At 46.7% G+C, this 27,924-nt stretch overlaps 1 long non-coding RNA gene across 1 annotated transcript in view; it reads left to right on the top strand.

Moving 5' to 3' along the window:
* Positions 1-5,942: 5,942 nt before the first annotated feature.
* Positions 5,943-27,924, top strand: part of LOC144167067 (uncharacterized) — a 140,542-nt gene continuing 118,560 nt past the window's right edge. The window contains exons 1-4 of the long non-coding RNA XR_013321836.1: positions 5,943-6,030; positions 6,117-6,247; positions 7,871-7,911; positions 17,565-17,676. This is a non-coding gene — a long non-coding RNA (uncharacterized LOC144167067). The remainder of the gene's footprint in view (positions 6,031-6,116; positions 6,248-7,870; positions 7,912-17,564; positions 17,677-27,924) is intronic.

The following is a 27,924-nucleotide window of genomic DNA, read 5'->3' as shown; positions in this document are numbered from 1 at the left end:
TATGGCACTAACAATACGTCTGACTGAACAACTGTAGTACAGCTGTTGTTTAAAAGAGTACACTTAACCAAGGTTTACATTTATCGAGAAGTCCACGATTTCCTACATTTATATACGCAAATAATAACCGCGTGATCAGCAGCTCCAATATCCATAAAAAAATTCCCAACATCCATTCGGAGGTAATTTCCTTTTTTCCCTTTGAATGCTACCTGCGAGGAATTATTCATAAATTCGTTCATTTGGTTGACTATAATTCTTCTTTTATCTTTATTAAGAGACGGATGATGTTAAAACAACCAAAAATACAGCTTTTTCATCCACTAATAACATGGTTCACTGTCTTTATGAAGAGCAGCCCCGTAAAAAGTGCACAGAATGATAAGTAGTGACGGGAACGTCAGACAAATTTCTTTTTCTCCCCATGAGTACCTATCAAGCCTATTTAACATGTTAGCATAAACTAAGAGAACGGGATCATTTGAAGCCATAGTTTGTTTAGGTTATAAGAGCCCACTTTGACTGTATTTTTGTTTAGGCTCATATTTTGAATCATCGTCATCATCATCAGCAGCAGCAGCTTATCTACGCCTACTGCAGGGCAAAGGCCTCTCCAATTAATCTCCAATTTCCCCGGTTTATATTTTGAATATATGAGTCAATATGGGCTTTGTGGCGCCTAAAAATGCCTTTTTTGAGTTATTTATGCCTTGTTTGAATTTTTGAGGGAACAGTCGGCCAGCTCTGTTCTCGCTTCAGGAGCCCGCAAATGCGTAAATGTCTTGCGCAGTTTGTGAGCAAAATTCAGGAGCTGTTCAAAAAAAAGCCGAGAAACACAAACCGCACTCTAGCCGCGCCTTCTTGACCGCGCCCCATCGGCCGAGCCGCCAGAGGCCCCTAAGCAACAACACCGCACCCAAACTCACCGTTTGCACCCTGTCCACACGATCTCTTTTGTTCTGTGTCCTTCTGGCGCGCTATGACTGCGGACCATAGGCAACAACTTTTGGCGGTGTGCTTTATCCTTGTTTACGGAATAAGAATTGAGCAAAGCGGAAAATGAACGCGACGCATATGTGCACATGCACCTCAAGGTCAAAGCATCCCAGGAGAAAGTCACGTGGAAATGTTACGCACCATTGTTTTAATGTGACGCAATGAACGTGTGCACAGTCATGCGCTGATCAGGGGTGCACGGCCGGTTGGCAAGATGCACCACAGGTAGGACCAAGACGGAACGAGAAACGGAGCTTATACAAATGGGCATCTAGGCAATTTTCAAGTAGGCAAGTCATGAGAGCCGTAATTTCCCGTGCCGGCTAACCGCCAAAGGCAGTTCGAAATTTAGAACAAGGGGAATGAGTTGCAAGGTATCTTGCATGTTGTCTAATATTGATAATCAGTATACATCTAGTGCTTAGCTACTGCATAGGACATTCCCACAGCTACGCATCTGCTACTGCAGAACCGAATAGCACAGTAATTTGTAAGGAATTATTGCACTTTCCTGTACTATCCACGTCATTCATCGGTGTTGTGAAGAGCTGGGGAGGTCGTTCTGCTTTGTCAACCAATAAGTACCTGCCATTAAGATCTTTCTTCAAGGCACAGTTCTGTATTCAAGTAGCAGTTACCGATTGGGCCTCTTGCACCAAAGCGATTTGTTACACTTTAAAAAACTCAGATAAGAGTGCAGAACTACTACAAAACACTTCGGTGTAATGAACTGCTTTTTGCAGCCGATAAAAGCTTCACAGACCGCGCTATTTTACGCCTCGCTACACTGTGACGTGACTTGGCAGATTCGTGTGCTTAGTTACCATTCTTAGCCGAAAGCGTTTCCACAAATGATAGCTTGAGTATGACTCGGACGAAGCCCATTTTGAAGGTCCAGGACTCATCGGCCACCATTCCTGAAGGACTGGTTGCTGGAAGAGCCATTTCTGTCTGATAATGTGCCATCCGATGTGACTAAAAATTTCTGGATTCCCTGTGCTAGAAACAGTGCGGAAGGTTTCGAGTAGCAAACATTCTGATATTCTCGATGAAATTACGTCATGGCGCGTCCCGAAGTACAAGCACGCTCCGCTAAGCAGTGGACCTTCAGTGTTGGTTTTAAACACAATTATCTAGTCAAAGTAGGAACACCTTCAAGCAGGAAATCACTGAAATTGGTCTGGTTTGTCATGACGTTTAAGCATTTCTTCTGTTGTCTAAGTACCTTGCATTTTTCTCCTCATACATTGAGAATAGCAACGGTCTTGTTGCTCATTTCCACGAAGAAAATAACTTACTTTCCAACTGAACAAAACGTGTCCACTGTTTTTACTGCTAGTCAAAAATCGCGTAAAATGCGGCGCTGGAATAAATACGAATTCAGCCTATACGTGACTAAACCACAGCACCTCTCACCTAATATGCCTAAATGGCACATTGCAGTGCCTATTAGAGGCGCACAAAACCTTGATTTCTCGTGCCTAAACTTTCGTGCTTCCTAGCCGAACGTACTGTGTCTTAAGGTGCGGTGTTGGAAAACTGGCATTGCTATAGAGGAGGAGCTGTAGAGGCGGAAATGCAGCCTTGTGACACAGAATATTTTGTTATAGAAAAACCTATTTACTTGTTATAAATGTTAACAAATCAGGTAACATTTCAATATACTAAGGCTACGTCTGTGGCTAGTCCTTCCAATCTGCTGACAGAAATGCCATTTATTGTCAAATCAGAAGCTGTAGGAAACCTCCAAATGTTTGGCATTCATGCAGAGAAGATTTTAATACTTTGCAGTAACTTGTTCTTTTGCTCTTACGGGAGAGCCATGGAAAGTTTTTTTTTTCTATTTAGTACCGATATTGCAGTTTTGCTCACAATGTTCAGAAAGAATTCAGAGTCTCTCGCTCTGTTTCCTAAAACTTTCGAAAAAAATTCCCCGCATTTCCCCGAGGGGAAGAATGTGAAAGTGCGAATGCACGACTTGAATTTGCGCGGTTCGGTAATGTTCGCGAAAGAGAGATCACACACACACACACGACTACAAAGAAAGAAAGATGCATTTATTCACAGACACCTATTTGTGTTGTCGTTGTACTTGATTGCTAGAGCGGATCTCAGCTTTGAAATTTCGTGTCAGTACTCCTTTAAGCGGGTGCATTAGCCCTTCTCACACCCGATTCCTGGCCAATCCCCCACGTGGGTATGTGCCAAGTCAGCGGCCAGGCAGCGCGCGCCCATCTCCCCCAGTTGCCAAGGAAGACGAGGAGATTTCTGGCCAATCCCCCACGTGGGTATGTGCCATGTCAGCGGCCAGGCAGCGCGCGCCCATCTCCCCCCGTTGCCAAGGAAGACGAGGAGCGCGCGCACCCGCAGCTGTTGCTATGCGGACGGCGGCGGACGCTTCAGGCTCGCTTAAGAAGTGCATTCGCACTTAAAAAGTTAGAATATCATAGGGAGGTGTTGCAATAATGTTTTCATCACCACCTTTACGGACGCTGTCAGTGAGGAGGCCGTGGCATGAGGTTGTGGAAATACGATTGTAGGGCCCTTGAAATATGCGACACTCCCTGACCAAACGGGCAGGATAGTTGTCATAACCTCATGCGCATCCATTTTACGTGTCCACCCAATTATAACGGCATCGTAGTGGTTTTATAGACAAAATATTTCCAGTTTAATGTTCCCGGCGCTTATGTAAAAACAAGTTTGACTTCGGTCATTTTTTTGTTTTTGAAAGGTAATGGTCGTGAATGGTTTGGGAATGTCCACAGATTTAAAACGGTGAATAAATACCCTTGCCCCTGAAATGGCGTGAAGTTTTGTATTTATCAGGGTCGACATTTTGTCCCGAGAGTACTACACAGTAAAAAAAAATAGGTGTATGTACCAATTTTCATTGGAGCAGTTGTGTTTCCTAATGAGGGTGTCGTTCAATTTTGGATATGTCAACTACAGAAATTGCTTTATATATAAAATAAAAACTTTTTTGTGGTAATAGTTGTTTAACGGAATCCTTGTCGTTCTTAGTTTCGTAACCCTCCGACCCATATACAGCGATCTAAGGGCGATTGGATATGATACGCTCCGTGACATGTAGAAAACACTTCAACACTTCTATTTGCTTCCGCAATCTAGAACATTATTACACGTACCACCAAACGTAATATCGTCTGACAGGGTTCGAGAGAACTTTTCGCAAAATGAGGATAGAAAAATTATCAATTTGGCGGCCAAACATACCCACTCGAGCTTGGTCAAGCGAAATATACCCACACAGAGAGAATCGAGAAGAGTTGAAAAAATAACTCCAGCGTTCGCCGTATTCGTGGCAACACTTGCTGGGAACGAGAAGGATACATCATAGCGTACGCCTTTCGAAAGAGATGCCCAATGATTATCACATCCAAAAACATCAATGAAGCTCATACTTATGGCAGCAATGATGGAGTAAAGGTCGTCGTTTCGGCTGCGGAGAAGAAGCAAATCGGCTACAATCGTGAACCTAAACGGTCGTGATGGTCGTGAAAGGCAAGTCGTACGCGTCAGTGTGAACTTGCTTAATTTTTATTGTTTAAGGATGTGGCAGTGACTTCACGGTCCAGGTCATTGAGTTTCCCCTCAATTCTGTTACATATGCTCTTTACGCGCTTGTTTCTTCATTTGAAAATTTGGGAGCGCGGGAGGGGGCGTTTAACGTTTAAGTTTTTGGAGGTTCAGCTGCACCACGATCTATGAGCGCACGGTAGTGGTGTGCTGTGGAATAATTTCGGCAAGTAGAGGGATCAAAGGACATATCGAAACAAGGGTGTTAGTTTTTTCCGCCTGCACAAAAAATAGGCAGCCCCCCACGGCTGGGATGGAGCAACACCGTTGGGATTAGGAGCAAAACTTCCTAGTTTTTCAGCGTCTGCGGCGGGTATCTAAACATAGCACTGTAGCCTTCAGTTCCCGATTTTCTCTGCCTACTGAACTTTCACAACCTAAATGTTTTATTTACATGACAGGAAATAAAACGTCGTTTGAATGATTTCAAAGTTTTTTCTAAGGATAGAAGATCCGCAATTTTGTCTAGACCAAAAGCAGCGTTGCAATCCTAAGACTCATTGCAGTTTTTCGGCGGTGGCTCTTGGTGCTGGGAGAACCGTTTTTTCAAGGCATGGCTCCATTGAATTTTAGTTTGAATAGTGGCAAGGAGCGATGCTTTGCGGATATTTCGTTTCAATATGAAGGCTGATTCAGCTTTTGGCACATGAATTCCAGAAAGCGGATTGTAAATACGCTCTTACAGGGCTGCTCCAATGGGCTCGTCGTGGCATGACAATGAGTTAGTACGTCTTGTTGGATGTAAGCCAGAGCTTTTCCAGGAACAGATGGAAGAGCGGTATGAACGAGAACTTAGGTTCAACTTTAGAGGGAAAGCAATACAAATCGACCTTGAAACCACTAATTGGTCACTTCAGTATTTGTCAGACAGCACCTTCCGCCGCTGATTCACTGTACGAAAGCCCCCCAGGTTGTCGCGGTGCCGTTTATGACCTTGCTTTGTCCTGGCATCTGATTTGGTTAACCCGAATGCCGGAAAGTCACATGTCACCTGTATCGGGAAATGGTACTGGTGACATACTAAATGTTCGAGTTGACGTTGATAAAATCTCCTAAATATAAATACTGATTGCCCTATAAATTTGTGCCCCATCAAACAAGGTGTTATCACCTGCATCACCAATTAGGACCCCACCACCTAATCACCAGAAACAGGTTTTTACAGATCGCCAAATGCAGGTTTCTAATTCGAGCATTATTTACGTTACGCATAAGTCAGAAGAAACATTGCTGCTGGTGTTCTAATTGTAGATTGAGCTAAATCTTTGCCATCGAGTTGTTTTTCGCTTAGTTAAGCCATGCGTACGATTAAAAATTCGTGATTTTTTTATCACTCTGTCTTTTCAGGTGCAATTAACATTTCGCAATACGAAAAAGTTTAAAGTACAGATTTCACTGGTGAAATCCACCCTTCTTGACGATGACGTAGCGCGGGTATGTATTGTTTTAGCCCTACTGGCTCCCAGCCATGGAAGTGCATGATAGGATTGTCACGGACCGGATTTTCAAATTAATTTCAGGAGGTATTTGCGACTGCTCCCGGCTACTATGAAACTGTCAACGGCACTCACGCAATAACTAAGGCAAAACAAGAGGCAACTAAGAACTCACCAAAATACAAAGATGGGGATGCCGTGTTTTTTGTCACTACGTAAGTCTTTTGTAGAGATGATTCCCAGAAACGTGTAAAGGTATGCGTGTTCTTTACTACAATATTTAGGGGCTGATGTGGTATAAATCGATTACTTGAATGCCTATCGTTACAGATTACACAGGAATGCGTGGTATCGCTGTGTTGAAAAAAGACTGCTTCCTTACAATAATATAGAAAACCTGTCTTGGTGTTTTTTATCGCGTTTTCAAGCTTATCCGGGGTTGGCGTTTCCGGTCACAGACATAAAAACGCAACAGCTTGGCTACCTTGATTCGTGCTTGGGTAAAAGCGGACCACCTCGGCTCCTTAAGTGCAGCCCGCATAAAAAAAACCTCTGTGAGGAGTTTTCCACATCAGTTGAGCCCGGAGAAAGTATGGGTGTTGGTCCTTACAGAGCGGCTCTGAAACCCGAAATCCGAATTTGTACTGCCTTATATTTACAGAAGCTTGATGAAGAACATTTGTGGTCAACATGCGCTCAGTCGGCCTCGCTTTTGTGTGGCACCGTTTTTGCGACAACATCACCAAACTAGCGTCATACTAAAGACGATGCGCAAGTGCTCAGGCGGCACTAAAGCATTACAAGAAACGTTTTCTACTTTTGATTGCGTTAGAGTACGTTAAGCAGAAAAGTACCCGCCTCGGCTGAGCGCCAATAGTAATAACCCGCTAATACAGTCATTGTTTTTGTACATGTGGGCACCGATGTAATGATGGATAAATTTTTACAATACTATCTTATTTATTCTTTTCCAACTTACCCCACTTCAGAACTCCAACGAAAATGTTATGGTACTATAAAGGGATCTCAGTGCATATATTGCGTTATTGCTGTTGATAGATATCTCTTCAATGTATGTGGCATTCTGCAGGAGAAACGAATTTTCTCAACTAAAACACTTGCGTAATCGCCGAGTGTAAGCCACGAGGGCCCTTAAAAATGTGTGGTGTTAGGTTTTCTTTGAACATTTTGTGACATGAGAAAAATTTATAACGGCTGCAATAACTTGGTGCAGCTGGAGACTACCACCTAATAAATCGTGTCGGCACAATTGAGAACTGTGTTCACGTCTAAGAGAAATACCATTCCGAGGTATTGGGCGAGCACAGGGTATACATTCAGCCTCATCTCCCCATAATTACCCTTTCGGAATCGTCGCAGTTCCCAAGGCCAACGTAAGCAGCGTGACTAAGAAATCGTGTTATATTAGCGAAAGTCTGCCTCGTGTAACACGGGTGCAACAATCTTGTGACAAAGCCTTAGCAGCGGTAATTCAGTGTTCGAACCGACATAAGGTCTCAACTCAAAAGAGCACAATTAATTGAAGAATGCTGATAATTAAAAGTTAAGTCTTATAGTTCGGAGACACTACTCCCTCAACGCGGTTCAAACCGTGCAATAAGAAAACACATTGCTTAGAATAACTTGAGATAATAATATGGACGCTGACAATATTTCTGGTATCCGTAACGCGGTAGACGTTATCACCCCGCTTATGCGACATATAGTTTCACAGCTATCTTGATCTTAACCTCCGGTCCACATATTCCGGTGTCCTAAGTGTTTGTATAGGCATCATTACATTAAAAACCTAAGATATTTGTGTTACTTCTTCTTAGGAAAGATGTTCTGACAAGTTATGAGCCCGGCAACTGGAATGGTACGTACTTGCATTTTTTCATGGTATTAAAAAGGCTGCAGTTGACAAGGTGACATTCGCCTTTGCGGCAAATGCTAAACAAATAGTGCATTGTTGTTCAGTTTACTCTAATAAAATATTAGAGAGTTTTAGCTGACCGTTTCTGACGGTACGCTCCGCTCCGATAGCAAGCGGGGGCGCCATTGCGCATGCGTGGCACGCTAGCGCGCTACCGGCGATACCGGAGCGGGGCCACGCTCCGCTAACCGGGGCCTCTTAGCGGACCGTCGCGGCAGCTTACGCTACCGGGCGGAATTTTAACATGGCTGCCCCCGCAACGCGAGCGCGCTCCGGCGAACTTCGTTTCTTCAGTTGAAACACGACCGACGAAGCCGCGAAAGCGCTTCCGAATAGGCAATGGTGCCACACACCTCAAAGATCTTTAGAACGGAAGCGAAAAACGTCGACCGAAGCGCGGGGCTGCTTCTATGCAGCGCCGAGAAAGACAGCCTTGGCTTGGCTATTACAAATTTTATCGGCTTGTTTATTGTTATTTATAAAAATTATTCCATGTCAGCGACTACATTATACAAAAAAATGTTAAATGAGGGCAAGAAACACGGTATTTTGCTTTGTTTGGGCGAGCAAACAAAAATTGTTATGTTTCCTTTAGGTTGAAGTTTAGGTTTACAGGCGCACGCGAAACGACCAGTCACGCGAATCATTCCCCGTCGAGGGAGACACGGTTATCGCTTAGCTAAATGCCTTTCGGCTGCTGACGCTCCGGTTGTGCTGAGCGGGACGTCGGGAGCATAGCGGAGCGTCAAGAACGGTCAGCTAAAACTCTCTATTATTGCACAAAGTGCACTCGAAACACTCGGTTTGCACGTGCCGCATTTTTCGGCCGAGCGAAAACTGAAAGGAAACATTAGTGGGTGTTTTAGGCAACGTCGCAGGTGCGTTGTGATATCCTGCCAAGTAAGGTCGTGCTGTGACCTGCAGGACGGGCAGGCGAGCATGCGCCTTTCGTTCTCTTTTTGTGAGCGCCGATAAGCATCGGCGCTGAACTATTTAAGCCGCGCTATCGCTTCAATAAACGTTCTTGTTGTTGGAGCAGCAGTCTCTGCTTGGTCACTACTTTGGCGACGAGGCACGGTCTGGCCCGTGCGGGCCGCCGGAAGCAGGCGTGATGGCGTTCGGTGGTCGCATTTCGGAGTTTGACGTGCATGGAAATTCGACATGGGAAGAATACGTCGAGCGCATCGAACTCTACGGTGCCGTCAACAAGGGGCCGTATTCTGCTGATCCGATGCGCCTCGGATGCTCGTGACGTCAAAATGACGTAAAATCGCCAAAGCTCCGCCCTCGGAGCATGCCTCGGGAGATCGCGGGCAGTACGTCATGTCCGGAAGTGCGTGTCAACGCCTTCCGGGAAAATCTCATAACTTTGAAATACTGCTAGAATGAATAAAATTGTTTAAATATAACAAAGCCTTTCCTGTTTGTGTGTTTTCACGGGCACTGCCATTGCTGCTAATGCTAGTTTAACAGGTTTACACGCATTTATGTTTTTACTTTGTTCCGTTATGAGGCGCCAGGGAGCGCTGCGCGCCGCACAGCTGTTTTTAAAGGAGGCATATTTGAACGCTCAGTACAGTTGCTACACAAAGATTTCGTCCCACAAGGGCGTTCTCTTGGGACGAAAAGCGATGTAAACGGTACGCTGTTGCCCGGCAGTTATATATAAGAGGACTGTGACGTGAGTACGATATTTTGATCGATTTCCTAACGCCATGTCATTGTTCGGCCACTCTCGCTTGTGCAGTGAATTAAACCCGTTTTTCAAAACGCATGTGTGCGCGTTTTGCGCACGATCAGATTGCGTACTTATACTGTCACGAAGCCAAGGATGACGCAGTTGTCTTGAAGGAAAAGTACGTTTATTGTAGCGAACTTGTGCTCCCCTAACAGCTCAAAAGAATACAGAGGCGGCGAAGCAGCGGTCAACAGAGTGACTTGTGCAGGCGAGTGTCGTCGAATCGAATGCCGCGGCGTCTGCTCTGCACGCTTTTATCTTTCGGCGCAAGTGTTTCTCGAACCGTCCATTGAAATAAAGAACATTGTAGATCAGAGAAGATTATTCAGGGCATAGTATATGCTGCTTGAAACAACAACAAAACAACTTTCTCCCAACAAAACAAACACCGCACACCACACACAATCAGAAACGAAAGTTAAAAATGACACGTTTAGTGCCACCTAGCTGTCTGATGATGCGTTGGTTGCCCTGCTCTGCACCTGCCTGTCCTTCAGGAGCAAGAATCCACATGTCGGGGGCAGGCACCTCCTCAGCCGCGTCGTCTGTATCACTGCCCTCGTCCACTTGCTGCTGCTGCAGCTATTGTCGTCTGTCGTTCCAACAGGCAGCCACACAACACACATTGACAATGTTGGCTGCTAGAGGAGGCCTATGAAGAAAAGCTGGTGCTACTGCAGGCAAGGAAAACAGCTCTTGAGAACTGCAATGTTGCACTTCACGACAGACCACATCGAAGCATGTGCGGCATTGTACTTTTCTTCAGGTGTCTGGGGCCTGGATGACGAGCGGGGGGTGTCATGAGCCACGACTCCAACAGGTGGCCACCATCAACCCCAGAACTCGCCACCAGGCTTTACACGTCGCGCGCAACAGTGAACAGCCACAGTCACACAAAGGCACTGTAGTCGGCAGTTACGGTCAGGGCCTTAATACAGGCGTCGCACACCTGAAAGAAATACATAACACAATTATGTACTAAAGCATTAAACAAGTACACAGTTATAAAAAAGGAAAAGGTAATAAACAAGAGCAAGAATACAAAGAACTGGGTTACTCAGAACTGATTCATTCCGCAACTACATGCAACGACGAACGACGTCGCTGTGTTGTATGTGCCTTTTCTTTAATCTTCGTTGTTTCGCGTAGCAGGGGAATTAGAGCATGCAGGCGACCTGAGAGGAAAATTGGTTACTTACAACTATAGAAAGGGCCCTCCCACCCGTCTATGCGGTACAACTGGGGAACACAACCTCCGCTCCCCACCCCGCATTTCGAAATCGGTAAACCCTTAAAACGAGCCGACAAGCTGAACTTGTCACTTTTTCACTATGTGTCAAGGAGGGCAAAACATGTCAGCCGAAGTGACAAGGCGCCGAAGCAGTTGACACATGATGGGGGGCGGGGCGAGGGCGACATACGTTACGAATATATTACACGGTTCGTTATGAAGTCTTTTAGACGCCCAACACGATACGTCATCTTTCTTTATAAGCATTTTTTCTTTCAAGACGCCACCCTATTCGATACCTGTGAACGTGTTCATTTTAGCTACATTTTTTGACATACCTTTTCGATATCATTTCACTTAGGCGAACATAGGCCGGAGAGTTAACAGATTATTTACATATGCATGCATCTGCTAAGTTATTTTTTTTACACACTATTTGATCATTCACAATTGCGAAATTTATGGGAGATCACTGCCACCACACGACACCGCTCAAAACAAAAGCATTTCAGTGACTGCTTTTCAGACATCGCGCTTCTTTTCCCTTCGATGCAAAACAATGGGGCTACATCATTTTTTGCTTCCGTAACAAACGTAGCCAGAAACAAGTAGTACTTACACCGTGCTTACGTCGCCGGGGTATCCAAAACCCCCGTGTGTCGAGCTCCGTCAGTGCCGACACCACAGTGTGAACGCTGCGACTGGCGGCGGGGTGCGACAGTGTTTCATGGGCAGAAAACACTTTGCACACTGTCAGTTGCGAAGAGGGGCAAAGCACGCACAGCACCTTCGTATCTGTTGACACTTCGCTGCACCTCGATGGCCGATAAGGGCTTCCAATTTCAGCGCCTCGGCAACGGCGTGAATGCTGCGGCTGACCGACGGCTGCGTCATGCCAAGAGTATCACCGCTACCGACAATCTGTGAAAGCTGCCGGTAGCGAAGAACCTCAGCGCGCACATCACGTTCGCTTCCGTAGATAGCCCCGTCGCACCTCAAGGCCTAACGTGCTCGTCAAGTGCGTCGCACAGCATCCGCGCCGGGCCCTTGTTGACACGGAAACGGCGCTGAAAGTCGCCGTCGCTTAGTCGACGCTCAGGCACGGGAGCAGCTCCAACAAAAGTGCAAAGACAGGCGGCATATACGCAGCCATCTCAGAATCCGATGCGCTGTCAACCGCGCCGGATTTCACGCGCCGGTCGCGGGAGAACGAGCGGGAGGCTTTGGCTACGTGACGTCACCAAAACCGCCAAAATATAGCAAAAATAAAGCCGCGTGACGCAGGCCGGCTGACGTCAACGCTCCGAGCCAATCGCGTGACACCCCATCCGAGCGCCTCCTCACGTGACCGCACCGGATTGCGTCTCGGATCTAATCCGAGGCGCGCCGGATGCCCAGCAGAATACGGCCCAAGGTGTCGGAAGCCGTGGACAAGAGGGCGGTGCTGCTGAGTTGCTGCGGGCAGGAAACGTACTCCCTGATATCGACGCTCGTCAAGCCCCTACGACCGCCGTACGTGGAATACCAGGTCCTCATTGACACCGTACAGAACCACATTCAGCCAAAGCCATCCGAGCTGTATTCGAGGTACGTGTTTTCGAAACGGGACCAGGAATTTGGCGAGTCTGTGGCCGACTACGCCACTGCCTTGCGAAGGTTAGCTGGAAACTGTGGGTTCGGCGGGGACAAGTTTCCGCTTACTGAAATGCTGCGTGACCGGTTGGTTTTCGGAATCGCCGACGGAGTCGTGCAACAACGGCTACTGGCGGAAAAAAAACTGACTTTCGAAGCAGCGTACGATTTTGCAGTCACGGCAGAGGCTACAGCTAAGCAGCACCAAGCTATAAGCGAAATACGACGAGAAGCGGAAGCTCAGCTAGAAATGACCGCGGAAGTAGGCTCGCGAGCTAAAATGCCGAATGCGGGAAACCACGGAAGCCAACGTGTCGCGGGGGCGCGTCAGCAGGGTGAGCAGCGTTGTTTTCGGTGTTTGGGCAACCACGCAGCTGTGCGGTGCGGGTGTCAAAAATGCCAAGTGCTTCAAGTGTTCCGGAAAAGGACACATGGAGCATGCAAAGCAAATAAGACGCAAGCACAGGATCAGCTGGCTCAGACTACGGGTGGCACAGGAACAGAGTACGATAGCCTATTCAGCATCGGCCAAGTAGCAAGCGCTGTCCCGAAGTACAGTGGTGATCTCGCTAAGGGTGAACACGGGAGCGCGTGGCCGCCAGTACTATCAGAGCAGCCTACCGTGCCCAGCGCGAACCATCACGCATGCGCTGTGCGTGCCGAGCGATATTTTGCTTTCAGCACGCGCATCACGTCATCGGAGCTTCTGCTCGTCGTCTGCTATGTTGCGTCTCGTCTGCTAATGGTACCTTGCTTTGATCTGCGATTCCAAGATTCTTGCATGAAAATGGCCAAATATAAAAATGTATAGGATGATAGTTTTCCCCTGTATATTGAATATGAAGGTCGTAGCGCCTACGCCACCTTTGAGTGACCACCGTCGAAGCCTTGAATTGCGTGCATTTTGTGCATTTAAAAGACTTTTTGTAAGCAATTGCAAAAATAAAGTGCTCTTAATATCTGCTTGATCTTCTGAATGAGTCTGAAACATGTGGGTGTGTTACGCTGCTGTGCCGAAACCATTGTATTGGAGCTAAAGAACGAATTAACGCTCATACGGAAACATTTTTCACGTGAATTATAGTTTCCACTCATTTATACACTGGGTGCTAGCTCCACCGCCACACGCGCTATAAACAGCAGACGACGCGCAGACGCTCCGATGACGCTGTGCGCGCGCTGAAAGCATAGTCTCGCTCGGCACGCACAGCGCATGCGTGATGGTTCGCACAGGGCACGGTAGGCTGCTCTGATAGTAGCGGCGGCCACGCGCTCCCGTGTTCACCCTTAGCGAGATCACCACTGTACGTAGTTGATGTCGAGATTGGCGGAGATACTGTGAAAATGGAAGTGGATTCTGGGGCAGCGCGATCTATTATCAGCGAGCGGGAGTTTCAAAAACTGCTGGTGTCAGAGCGTAGAAAACTGGAAGAGCCGGACGTGCAGCTGGTAACCTGGACGAAAGAGGGTATCGAGATTTTGGGAAAAGCCGTGGTGCCAGTGAGGTTCAAGGTTCGAAATTGCGAGTTGCCGCTCCTGGTTGTCAAGAATGATGGGAACACCTTGCTTGGCCGCGATTGGTTCGGACCTCTGGAGATAGAAGTAATGGGTCTTCATTCCATCGGCAGGAGCCGAGAAATTCTCGCTGCCCGATTTCCGCAGATGTTCAGCGGGTCTCTGCCTGGCGCTGTTTTACCGCCCATTCACATCGAGCTGAAGGACGGCGCCCTGCCAAGGTTCCTGAAATGCCGAAACATTCCGTTTGCGCTGAAAGATGAGGTTGTGACCTAGCTGAATAGGCTTGTGCAGTTAGGAATATTGGAGCCAACCCAATACTCCGAATGGGCAACACCCATTGTCGTGGTGCGGAAAAAGGATGGCTCGCTCAGAATCGGCGGAGATTATCGAAGCACAGTGAACCAAGCAGTAAAGAGCAATGTATATCCTCTACCCACCAGCAAGGAGCTATTCGCTAAGCTAGGAAAGGGGCGGTTCTTCTCGAAGCTTGATCTGGCACAGGCGTACCAGCAGCTTGTAGTCGACGACACCACTGCCGAACTGGTCACCATAAACACGGTACAAGGGCTCTACAAAGTTCGCCGGCTACCGTACGGCGTATCTGTGGCACCGGGACTGTTTCAAAGGGCAATGGTCACTATTCTTGCTGGAATACCTAAAGTAGCTGGGTACCTGGACGACATCCTGGTGGTCAGCGAAACGGCAGAGGAGCATGAACGCATGCTCACGGAGATATTTGGCTGCCTAGATAAGGCTGGACTCAGAGTGCAAGCAAACAAATGCGAGTCGTTTCAGGAAAGCCTCGAGTTCTTGGGTCATCGCATTGATAAGTGTTGCATCTACCCTTCCGAGGTGAAAGTCGAGGCCATCCATAAAGCCCCGGCACCAACTAACAAGAAGGAACTCCAGGCATTCTTGGGTATGGTGAATTTTTACAACAATTTTTTGCGGGGCAGATTCGAAATAGCCGAGAAGCTTTACCGTTTGCTTGATGACAATGCTACCTGGAAGTGGGGCGAAGAGCACCAACAGGCGTTTGAAGGCCTAAAAAAATTGCTAACATCGCAGTCCTTGCTGGTGCATTTCAACGGAAGTGCTCCATTGATACTGTCCTGTGACGCATCTCCGGTGGGTGTGGGTGCTGTACTCGCTCACTCTGACGAGACGGGAAATGAGCCACCCATTGCCTATGAATCAAGGACTTTAACGAAGGCTGAGCGGAATTATGCTCCCATAGACCGAGAAGCATTAGCCATGGTGTTTGGAGTGCGTCACTTTCACCAGTACCTAGCCGGCCGAAAATTTGCAATTCTCACAGACCACAAACCACTGCTAGGAATTTTTCGGCGCGAGAAACAAATACCAGATGTTCTGTCACCACGCATGCTACGATGGAGCCTAATGCTGTCGGCGTACGAATACCAGCTTGACTACCGCAAAACTCAGGATCACGCGAACGTGGATTGCTTGAGCAGGCTACCGGTTTCAGCATTTCAGTTGGAGGCAGAAGCGCCAGGCGACGTATTGCTTTTCGAAGCCGCCGAGTACCCGCCAATCACTGCAGCAGAAGTTGCTTGCTGCACGTCCCAAGACAGTCGGCTATCGGAAGTACGGAAATGGATCATTGACGGCTGGCCAAAAAAAGAGGTACCGAAAGACTACGGCGCATACGAGATAAGACAGAACGAACTGTCCGTGCATCGGGATTGTATGGTCTGGGGAAACCGCGTGGCAATCACTGAGGTGCTGAAAAAACGTGTCCTCGTCTTGATGCATGCTAATCACCCGGGAGTGACTGCAATGAAATCTATGGCGAGGTCCTACGTTTGGTGGCCTAAGATGGATGCGCAGATCGAAGAATTTGTGCGGCACTGCAAGGAGTGCCAGGAGAACCGGCAAAGTGCAATACCGGCCGCCTTGGGAAGTCCATGGACGAACAGGAGGGTTTGCGACTGAGAACAATCTTCGAATGGTGTTGCTGTTGGATGGTCGATTCGTTCAAAGGCCACCCACAAAGAACAACAAAATTTTGTAGAGCCAACCAACTGAAGACTCAATTCCAAGTAACGCAGTTGTCGCCGTTACTACTGCATTTTTCCGCTTGTTCCCACCAATGCTGAAAAAGCACTCAAGGTTAAGACCTGGCTGCGATCAAAACAGGTTGTTGAAACGTAACCGTCTATGGCCTTTTACTTCGGAATAGGAAGATTCTAAGCAGAGTATGTAATCTACACGGCGTTGTCTGACCGAATGCATAGAGTCATATAGGATGGTACCGCACTTAAACGTCTCTATGCTATGACTAATGCCTATGTTAGCACATTTAAGCAGGAAAAAAGAAGTGTGCGTTCGATTTATTAAATTTACAAAACGGATTCGTCCAAAACGCTAATTCTTAATTGCACGAAATAAATTTGCATCAGTTTTTGGTTTCCGAAATACCGTTGCTCAAATTGTTTTATTTCGACCAAAAAAGTTTGGTCACTGACAATAAAAACCACAGTTGCCAATACCGCGAGCACAAAAAAGCATGACGTGTCGTTAAGACAGTGTCTGAGGAGATGAAGATGCTCAGCGCAGCAACAGATAAGATCAACAACCTCTCTAAAAAAGGGCATAAAATATTCACGTTTCGAAAAGCCAAAACGCGTGTCCTTTGTGGCAGCGCGACCAGAAGTATAAATAAAGATCATTTATTGCAGTTGAAGGCTATTTTAAAAGCACCAAAAAACGGATAGAACATGCCAAACACGTAATTTTAAATGAAGCTCTTCGTAACACGGGATTGCAAAAATGAAATCTAATGAAAAAAGCACCTATACTGTCAGGTGTCAGTCGGCTGCTGGAGACAGCTTGCTGGGTATGCTGTGTGCTGAGAAATGTGCTTCTTCAGGTCAATCTCAGCATATTAAATTCAAGTACCATGCATGAAAATATCATAGGGTGATATCCAGTATCGCCGTTAAACGCAAAATCAAGAAGTGTTATCTGGTGTGTCACCGTTCATGGTTACAAACGCTTAGGTTAGTTTGTTTTACTGTTGTTTTTACTCCATCTCTTGAGCCTTATCTCCTATTTGCTATTATGTTTCTTAACTTACTCAGACTTCAGAAAGTATGAATTTCTTAGTTGACAGAGGAATATTTTCTTATGGTAGACATAAGGGCATGAAATATATTGCACAAAATAAACAAAATAGTTTGTGTGGAGGTGCAACCATGCATGATGAAATCAACCAACGGCCTCGCAGTCAAACTAATTATTCTTCTCCAAACTAAAAGGCAATCTTACACGAAAGAAATAATTACGAACCGGGTCATGAAAATTTTTAGCGAAAAGGGTATGACCCAAAAAATAGTAACATGCCAGCAAAATGGCCTGTTACCGTGTCGTTCCGTGGCGCTTTCTGTGTGTTTCAGCTGTTGCGGATCAAAATGACAGGTTTCTTACCGGTTTGAAACTACTTGTTTACTTTAGGTGCGCCGCAAACAGGCGGTATGTGTATTTTTCCTATTAACATTGGTCTTGTGACGGACGATGGGAAAACATTCACAGGAGTAGAGAGCATGGCTCAGCAAATCGCAGTTTTGTAAGTATTTTATTCTTCTTCTTTAAACTACCTTCCACTCAGCATCGGCGTATACATGGACTGTCCCAAAACTTCCCGGTATTTTTTGTTTATACATAGCTTACATACATTTTGTTCATACATAGTTTTTACACAGTTCAACAATGTCTTCTCAAATTTCTTTCCGCTCCCATGTTCCACAAATGAATGCCTCACCTTACCACAGGCTGATTTTGTTCCAATGCTTCCTATTGTCATTGAGCCGGCCGGAATAGTGAAACTGATTGAATCCTTAAAGTTTTCATCGGCCTGCGGGCCCGATAACATTACCTCGAAATTCCTACAACAAACTAAAATCCATCTTCTTAGCAAATACTTTCCAGCAATCATTAAAATCAGGTTCGCTTCCGATACATTGGAAAATCGGGAAGGTGATCCCTCTGTTGAAATCAGGTGACAAACATTCTCCATTTAACTACCGCCCCATTTCGTTAACAAGCGTACCTTGCAAGCTCTTGAGCACGGATTGTAAACACACCTTTTCAGTTTTCTCGAATCGAATTAATTTTTTGCCTCATCGCTACATGGCTTCCGGCGTTCATACTCATGCGAAACACAGTTGCTGCTCTTTAATCACAATTTACATACCATACTAGTAAATAGATCCATAGTTGGCTGCGTTTTTCTAAATTTCTCGAAAACCTTTGATAAAGTTGATCATAGTTTATTACTGTTGAAACTTTCCACTCTAAAAATAGATCGAAAATTATTAACGTGGCTGGAGTATTTCCTCACTGACAACTTTCAATTCATTACCCTAAACAACTACGATTCCTCTTTGATTTCTGTAACCTCAAGTGTTCCCCAAGGGTCTGTTTTAGGCCCACTACTTTTTAATATATATTAATGACCTCCAGAAGTGTTTTTAATCTTGTATCCATCTCTACGCTGGCGAATGCGTCCTTTATCAAGAAATAGAGAATGACACTGACCAGTTTTCGCTGCAGTCAGATCTAGATGGTATCCTGCGGTGGTGCAAAACTTGGAAAATAAAACTGAACCCTGACAAATGCAAACTAATGCAATTTTCTCGCCAAAACGAACCACCTTCAGTTTGCAACCTTAGTGGCGGCCAGTGGAAATATGTCTCATCTTATTGCTATTTAACAGTAATCATAACTTCAACTCTCTCATGGAAAGCACACATCGAATACATAACCAATAATGCCAACCGGACCTTAGGCTACCGCCGGCGAAATTTCCGCAAAACTCCGGTTTTATTAAAGATGTTATTGTACAAAAATCTTGTAAGACGAAAATTGGAGTATGCTGCCTTAATTTTGGATCCGAATCAAACCTCTATGAAACACACCCTCGAACTTGTTCAGAATAGCACCGCCCGTTTCATCCTTTTAAACTACAACAGAACTGCTAGCGCGACACAAATGAAGTTAACTCTGCAACTACCGCTGCTGTTATCATTACGAAGAAGAGTTTTCCGTCTGTGCTTATTCACTAAAATTTATCGCCACCATTGCTTAGCCAGTGAACTATTTGCAAGGCCATCCCATCCCTCTTCACGTGTCGACCACGCCCACAAAGTCGCGAACATTTTTGCCACACAACCTCGTTTTTTTATTGTTTCTTGCTGCTAACCTCGACCAAATCACACCACTTTCCCGGTGACAACGCATCAATAGCAGATTCAAATCTTTTTCACCGATTGTTGTTTGCCTTTTTCGGGTGTAGTGATTCCACGTGATATTGTTTCTGTTCGTGTTGTCGTTCTATTGTTTGTTGCTCATTTTCATTTGTCTTGAACAACTGTTGTTGTGCGCATGTTTTGCGAATTTCTTGTGTAGTTCTGTGCAAAGTTTCTGTAGTTTGCTTTATAGCCTGTTCTTTCCGCTTTCCGCTTTCCGCTTGTTCTTTAGCACACAAATATTTCTCCGCAGCCGTCCAGAATAACCACTAGCGTATTTTATTATCTACTTTTGTTGTCTGTACTACCAGCGTGTGTAGTCTGTTACATTCTTGCCGCTTTGTTACTTGCTACTTGTATTTTTTTTCAAAAACAAAGTCCCCTCTTCGATGTTTTTGCGATTGAGGGTACTTTAAATAAATAAACAAACAAATGAATATTGATTGATTGATTGTAGGGTTTAACACGCCGACGCAACGCTGGCGAAACTTAAATAAATATCAGTTTCAAATCCTTTCATAGCTTTTCAAAGCATTTCCCCCCTGATTCGATACACCATTGCCTATTCTTTATCCAATCATTGAAGGCACCCTGGAAGCGGTCCGCAGAAACCCTCTTCACTGAGATTGTCGCAGGTGCTTTACCCTGCCTAGCGTCGAATGCCTAGTTCTTTCAGGGATGGTTTGATTTTCGTCAACCTGTGATCCCTGTGACCATTTCTTGGACCGCTTCGTCGCTTTAATACAAATCCAGGCACTTTAACAAACGCTCTTTCTTCAAACCACTCATCAGGACTTCAAGGGCGGAGAGCTTTCGGGGTACAAACAGTCGTTTTGTCTCGTTCGCTGCCACGCTCTCTAGCCACCGCCCGAACAAGCCGTCATGAATGCAAACAGCCCGTGGATTAGCCCCCAAAGAGAGGCCTCATTACCTGAAATTTACGTTACGCACTCAGCAGAAGCTTTGATAAGATACCCACTTCACCCTCGATTCAACTTTCAGGCCAAGGGTAACAACATAAATTGAGCAAGTGGTTTATATATTTATAACAATTCCAAACTTCTCAACCGCTCGCACTTGTCATACATTACCCCATTATTTAGCGCTAAGAAAACTGCAGGTGCATTTGTGGAAAAATCTATGCAACTAACCGGCAGTCCCCGCGTCCATGTAGTTAGCAACACTCATGGGGGGCAGTGGAAGACAAAACACGACGTCTTCGAAACTGCGCCGTAGGGCTCCGACACGTCAGAGATGAAAGCAAGCACAAAATAACCGCACCCCCGCTCGTGCTGTCCAGGTAAAGGGCGTTCGAGCACTGCTTATGCGGGAGTTACGAATTGCATTGGACAAAAACTATAATCAATTCAACTAGAGAGGAGCGAGACAGGAAAGGCAACAGCTTTAGGGGTGGTAGCAACGAGTGGATAACAACAATTCAGCCCCCTGGCGAATTACTGCTGTGCACTTCCGAAAGCTTTAAGGTTGAGAGAAACTGCTTTAGTTTCTCGGCACCATTTTGTGCGCAGACTTTCCTGATTTTAACACGTTCCTTTGAAATGCGATGAACGATTATTTTGGGTATTCCGCGTTTCCGTTCGATCATCGTAACACTTATTCGACGGTTGCTATCCAACACATGACGCGCGTTTTTCACCGCGTTGTCCGTTTGTGAGGTACACGGGCGACAGGAGCCGCCGCCGTCGTAGACAGACTCCCGACTTTTCTGCAACCTGTTGTGCCACATAAACGTTTTGCAATCTTTTATCGCATTGCCACCGAACGCTTTCCAAAACATTTAAAGCACCTACGTCTTGTTGTTACCCATTTTCACACAAAACCGCAATTGCCTACTGGTGTTAGGAAAATTGGCTTATTTTCTTTCTCTAAGAGGGTGCAGTAGATGCGTTTACGCGGAGCGTGACCTGCTTCAACAGTTGCCCGCGGTCAAGTTAGACCGGTCTCCTTTGGAAGCTTAGACATCACACTAATTTCTGCGACCGGAGCCCTCTGCGGCCAGGTGGCGTTGCCGACGGCAAAAGATCCTGCCGGGAACTTTTGTGACAGAGCCAATATTAACCCTAAAGAGAATGTACCTGAATGTAAAGAGATATTGTCACGAAGCCAAAGACAACGCAGTTGTCTTCAAGGAAAACACGTTTATTGGAGCGAACTTGTGCTGCCCTAAACACTCAAAGAATACAGGCAGCGAAACAGCACTCAACCAAGTGATGTGTGCAGGCGAGCTCCGGCGATTCGAGCGCCGCAGCATCTGCTGAGCGGGAATTTATCACTCTGAGCGAGGGTTTCTGGAATAGTAGAATTGTATCCAGAACACTGTAGATCAACGAAGAATATTCTAGGCTGTTCACGTTAGTTCGGAGCTATCTCCCTATCAGAAGAGATAACACATGCGGCACAGAAAGACAGAACGGAACACGCGCCTCACTTGGCACACACAACACCGATAACACAGACCAGCGCAGCCGGGCGGCAAAAGCAAAACACAAATAAACAAACCCATGGCATTATTCGCGGCATTACCCCCCCCCCCCTCTAAGAATGCAGCTACCCGATGCTAACACAAGCGACAGTCCGAACAAATAAAAAAAATAGAAGTTCGTCATCCTGTGTAGAAAGGTTTTAAGCGAACCACGTGGACGACTTCGGGTCGTGTGCGTTGTCGTGATGTGCCGGAATTTTCATCGGGCATCACTTTGTAGGTAAGTTAGCCAACAGGTCGTATAATCTGGTAGGGTCCGAACTATCGTCGTAGAAGCTTCTCATCAGTCCGCGTCGTCGGATGGGAGTCACCACACACGATCCCCTGGGCGGTACTCGGCGTCTCAGCGTCGGAGGTTGTAGCATTTAGCATCCAACAGCTGCTGGTCCGTTGTGCAAACTTGACAGAGCTGGCGGGCCTCCTCCGCACGCTGAAGGCATCTTTGGACGTCGGCGTTGAGGTCGTCTTCTTCCACGTGGGGAAGCATGGCATCAAGCATCGTAGCCGGCCGCCTTCCGTAGACAAGCTCGAATGGTGTCATCTGTGTGGTTTCCTGTATAGCCGTGTTGTACGCAAACGTGACATACGTAAGGACTTCGTCCCAAGTCTTATGTTCAACGTCGACGTACATAAACAGCATATCCGCGATTGTCTTGTTCAGGCGCTCCGCTAGTCCGTTCGTGTGGGGGTGGTACGCCGTAGTTCTTCGGTGATCCGTGTTGCTGTAGCGTAAGATTCTTTGCATAAGCTCCGGAGTGAAGGCCGTTCCGCAGTCCGTGATTAGGACATCAGGGGCTCCATGTCGCAGCACATTTTGGCTTATGAAGAACTTGTGCAGTCCCCTCGGAAGAGCGGCGGTCCTTGTGTAGCGCATCATGTAGTCTGTCGCCACGACAATCCACTTGTTCCGTGACCGTGACGTAGGGAACGGGTCTAGGAGGTCAATTCCGATCTGTTGAAATGGACTCGACGGGACGGCAATCGGTTGCAGTATTCCGCTGGGTCTTGTCGGCGGCGTTTTTCGTCGCTGCCAGTCACGGCCACTCCGAACGTAGTGGGTGACGTCGGATGTCAGTCGGGGCCAGACGTACTTCTCCTTGATTTTCGCAATACAGCGAGCTGTTCCGAGATACCCGGAAGACGGGTCGTCGTGCACGCTTCCAAAATTTCATCACGAAGATCTGCCGGGATGACAAGAACGTAATTCGTTCCCGTTCCGGGGCTAAAATTTTTCGTCACGAGAACGGAGTTTTTGAGGCTGAATGCTCGTAAGTTTCCTTTGAACGCCTTAGGCACGGCGGCATTGCGTCATTCCAGGTAGTCGATCATAACGCGTAACTCGGTGTCGCCACGCTGTTGGGCGGCCAGATAGCTCTCCGTCAGGACTCCGAAGAACGCGCTGTCGGCATCGGAGTCTTCAGGTAGTGGATCGACGGGGGCACGGGACAGACAGTTGGCGTCGGAGTGTTTCCTGCCGGATTTATGAACAATTCAGCATCGAATTCCTGCAGGCGCAAGCTCCATGGCCCAAGGCGGCAAGAGGGGTCCTTCAAATTGGCGAGCCAACACAGCGCATGGTGGTCTGTCACAACCTTGAACGGTCTACCATACACGTATGGGCGAAATTTTGAAATGGCCCATATGATAACCAGGCAATCTTTCCCGGAGGCAAATTAGTTTTTCTCCTCCTTCGACAGACCGCAGCTGTCATAGGCGATTACGTTTTCGCAACCACTCTGCTTTTGGACGAAGACGGCCTCCAAATCTATATCACTGGCGTACGTGTGCATTTCCGTTTCGGCGTTTTCGTCGAAATGAACGACCACAGACGGGCTTTGTGGGCGTTTTTGTAGCTCGCAGAATGCTTTTTCTTGGTCGTTTTCCAAGCCAAAACTTGTGCTTTCTTTTCGTCAAGCGTGTGAGTGGCTCGGCAATGCGTGCGATGTTTGCGACGAAGCGCTGGTAGTATGCGCACAGTCCGAGAAATCTTCGCACGCCCTTCTTGTATTTCGGCCTTGAGAATTACGCCTTGGCTGAAGTTTTTGCCGGGTTAGGTAGGACTCCCACGGCGTTGACGACGTGGCCCAAGAACTTCAGTTCCTCCTACGCGAAGCGGCACTTTTCAGGCTTCAGCGTGAGCCCCGAGTACAGACCTGGAGTACAAACTCCTGGAGTGCAGACTCCAACCTTGCAAGGTGTTCGTCCAAGTCCGGGTGAATGCCACAACGTCGCCGAGGTATACGTGGCAAGTGCGCCAATTCACGCCAGCTAACACAGTGTCCATGACTCTTTGTAACGTTGCTGGCGCCGCGCGCAGCCCAAAAGGCATCACCTTGAACTCGTATAGGCCGTCCGGGGTTATACATGAAGTCTTCTCTCTGTCTCTCTCATCCACTTCAATTTGCCAGTAGCCGGTCATCAGTTCCATCGATGGGAAGTACAGTCGCGTGCGATTTGAAGGTAATAGCGCGAGCATCGACCAGCCACGGCGATAACGCCCCCGCGCGGCTAAGTCGTAGAGGGACTCCGTGTAAGTAATATCATATATGATGCGATAGCGGTTCTTCGACGCCGAGGAAGGGCTTTGTAACGGAATTGGCGCATTTACCGTTACATTTTTTGAACATTGGAAGTAAGCGAAGATAGAAAGACTAGCCTTAACGGTTTCTAATCGCGGTGGCCAAGGAAAGATAGACGTCATTGATTCTTGTGTGTCTTAAGGTGTGCGCGTAAAAGGTTGGGGCTGCTTTAATCATAATTTCGTTATTCTATAATTTCTTCGTCACTCTGATGTTTTGTTGTTTTCTAAAAGAGAGGTAAAGAACCAGCTTCGCCAGAAGAGCTTCGTTCAGTAAGAAAGAATTGGAGTTATCAGAAGGGAATTGGAGTGCAGAGCCCCATACCGCAGCAGTTCATTCCCTGCCCTTTTTATTGGATCAAGATGCCCGAGTCGACGACCTGTCTCCATTTCTGGATAGAAAGGGATTATGTATTGCTTGATTTGTTGTCCCCTGATCAAAACTTCGGACCTGGACCCGGAGCACGAATAAGATAGGAGGTGAAACTAGGCTGCCTAACGCGTCCAGATAATGTTACAAGCGCTTGTGATACGTTAAGCTAGCGGTATCTGCCGCGGGTGAAGAAACTGCGCGGCCGCCGCAATCGGCATTTCACTGCTCAGACGCGGAACCAGTGCGGCGCTATTCCCTTCGCCCGTCAGGTGCCGCTACCCTCTCCTTCGCCATCGCAGCTACGAAGCTTCGCCGTCCGCCTTGGTTTTCATTGTGGCATTATCTGGTCGCTCCCCCGCGCTTAACGCAATGGGCCGTTTCACCTGCTAAATATTTTTGCTGCATGGAAATGGCACGTAGCGTGGAAGGGGGGTTCAAGTTTGCTCCGAATATAGCACCACTAGATTAACGTCGCTTGTTTCCTATCAAACGCCTTCGCCCATTTAGAGTTGTGAATGTATAAATCGCGTTGTATCATGCGCAGAGTTTGCGATTCTGAAGCAATGAGATTCCTTTGTGGAACACGCAGAATTTTGGTCCTAGGTATACCAAGATGAAAACATTCTACATATTTCTCCTGAAGGGTAGTGTGGTAGTAATCGTTGCAATGAGCATGATATATGAGTTGTCATGATTCCTGGTCGGCTGCCTCGGCCCCTTCTGGGCCTTCACATCTTGCTTCCCATGTGATTTAATCTTTGTTGTGGACGGCAGAATCTTACCGATGCCTTTGAGTATTCCCCTGTAATGATGTTTCTAATGCTGTATTAAGAGTGTGTAATGAGTTTGAGCTTCTATTTGAATGATTTGTGTGCTGCATTTTGATAATTTCTCAAGGGGGATCGCCAAGACAATGGATTCGATTTCCGCTTCACACAGTCACGGAGATGGGCAGGGAACTGCACTGCGACGGTTGTAACCAGAGTATGTTCAACATTGAAAGCCCGTGTATACAGTGCTTTTATGGTTTTCCACTCGCCTCGAAGCAATGTTAACCTGGATAGCCGGCTCTCTTGGTCTAGGTTTGCATCCAATGGCTGGCTGGGGGGAGTTTTTATGTGGATTCGCTGCATCGGTAGCATGTCAATGCAGGCATTCAGTTGTTGTTTTTCCGTGAAGGCGCCTATATTATATACTATATACACAGCACTGCCCATCAAGGTTTTGTTTCTTCCAGCGGCAGGAGTGTTTCTTTTTTGATTTTTTCCAAGGTTGCATAAACACCCTAATTGAAGACTTTTTCGGTGGCCTTGAATATTCGGTGGCTAAGGGCCACTTTACAGTACTCTCCTAATGATGGCGAGCCTTTTGTTTTTATTGATGTGGGCAAGTTTGTGGGGCAATAGGTGTGTACAATATCAGGCTCATTATGGGTTCCTGTTTGCGTCTTAGCTTTCCATTTTTTTCATTTCTATTGTTCCCCAAACTGTGTAATTAGGCAAAGATTTGCTATACTGTGGCGATTGCGAGAATGGATCTCCACCTTTTCACTAGTGTCATTCCGAGTATTCTTCCACGATCGCGGAAGAACGCTTGACTGTTCTCTCCAATGACATCCTGAACTATTTTGGGAGTCATTTCTAAACTAGGCACCATGGCTTCTTCACACTAGGGCGGTGACCGAGCCACAGAAAACGTGAAAAGTGATTTAAAAAATATTGTAAATAAACTCTATGTGGTACGTGCTACGTGTATTCCTTACTAGGAGACATTTTTGTTCACTTCTGATTGTAATCTAGGCCTCCCTAAATTCTCAGATGCTGGGGATATCTCCCGCCCCCCAACTAAAAAGTTTAGTTGGGGACAGCATCTCTCCCATTACGAGAGCTGCTTGTATGGGCTAACATCACTGACGGGCATTGAAGGCGGGTGTCTACCGAGTATTGTACATTGCCCCACCCCCCTCGGAGTGTAGAGCAAATTCATTGCTCAGGAGCGGCGTATGTTACATTTTTTATACTTTTTTCGTCTCTGCCGTACTATCGTTACCCTCCTATACACATTTCAGTAGCTGTTACGCGTATGCGAGATAGGGTTGTCGCCTTCCCGGTTTTCGAACGGTCTGGTTGGTTTTTTTATATAGAGCCAATTGCCGGTCCGTACCTAAAACAGGCTGCCATTGACCGGGTTCTGGCCGTGGTGCCGCGATAATTTTTGTTGCCATTTTATAAATGTCAATTGAGAAACTACCACAATAAGTAGCCGATGGCAAGCTCCGCAAAGATAAGCGAATACAGAAAATACGCGGGAGAGCTCACGAGCTAACAGCACGAAATGGCTGAAGGCAATAAGCAAAGTCTCACTTATTTCCAGTACAAACGTTTTGTTGATTTCTCTGCAGGAAAATGATATAATAAGTAGAATGGCATGTCAACGCACATGGCATCCTTTTTTCAACATTAACTGCGTACACACCACGCCCTCATCCCCGAAGGACCAGTTTTTGTTCAGTAAAGGTGACAACCCTAATCCTAACTCAAGATTCAGATAGACTTCACGTCTCCCTCTCGCAGCCTTGGCATCTTGTTGACAACGATGATTTATTATCGTGGACGCATGGCGACCACGGCTTATAGGGAACCACTAACGGGCACGGAAAAGTTAAAAAAAGTTATCCTAATAAACCAATTATTGCAATAAAAGCTATCCAACCACAAAAAAAAATGGCTTGCCTATTCGTTTTGAAGTGCGGAGAACTTTACGGGCCAGGATTGTCTTCGTAGCTCATTCGAGGTGACGGTCTGGACAACGTAGACACGCACCTTCACGGACCTATGCAGAGGCTTTTGAGGGAACACCGCTTCTCCCAGGTCGTGATCGAATCTGGGTCCCTCGGGTTACGAAGCCGACGTCAGTTTCATGGTGCCACATAGGTACAGGTTTCCAATCAGCAAAGTGTTGGAGGTGTTCTTTGCGACTCGCCGTCACCACTGAGGCCGCCTTTCGTGGCCCGCAAATGAGTGCGCAATATTATAAAATAAGAAGAAAATCATAAATTCATGAAAAATATCACACCGAGTTATGAAAGATTATTTCAGCGTGTCGTTACAGTC

The sequence above is a fragment of the Haemaphysalis longicornis genome, unplaced genomic scaffold (assembly GCF_048455015.1).
Source record: "Haemaphysalis longicornis isolate Haplotype H1 unplaced genomic scaffold, Haemaphysalis longicornis Haplotype H1 scaffold_2, whole genome shotgun sequence".
NCBI classification, from domain to species: domain Eukaryota; kingdom Metazoa; phylum Arthropoda; class Arachnida; order Ixodida; family Ixodidae; genus Haemaphysalis; species Haemaphysalis longicornis.
The sequence above is the reverse complement of the archived record's forward strand: the minus strand, read 5'-3'. Positions and strand labels throughout refer to the sequence as shown.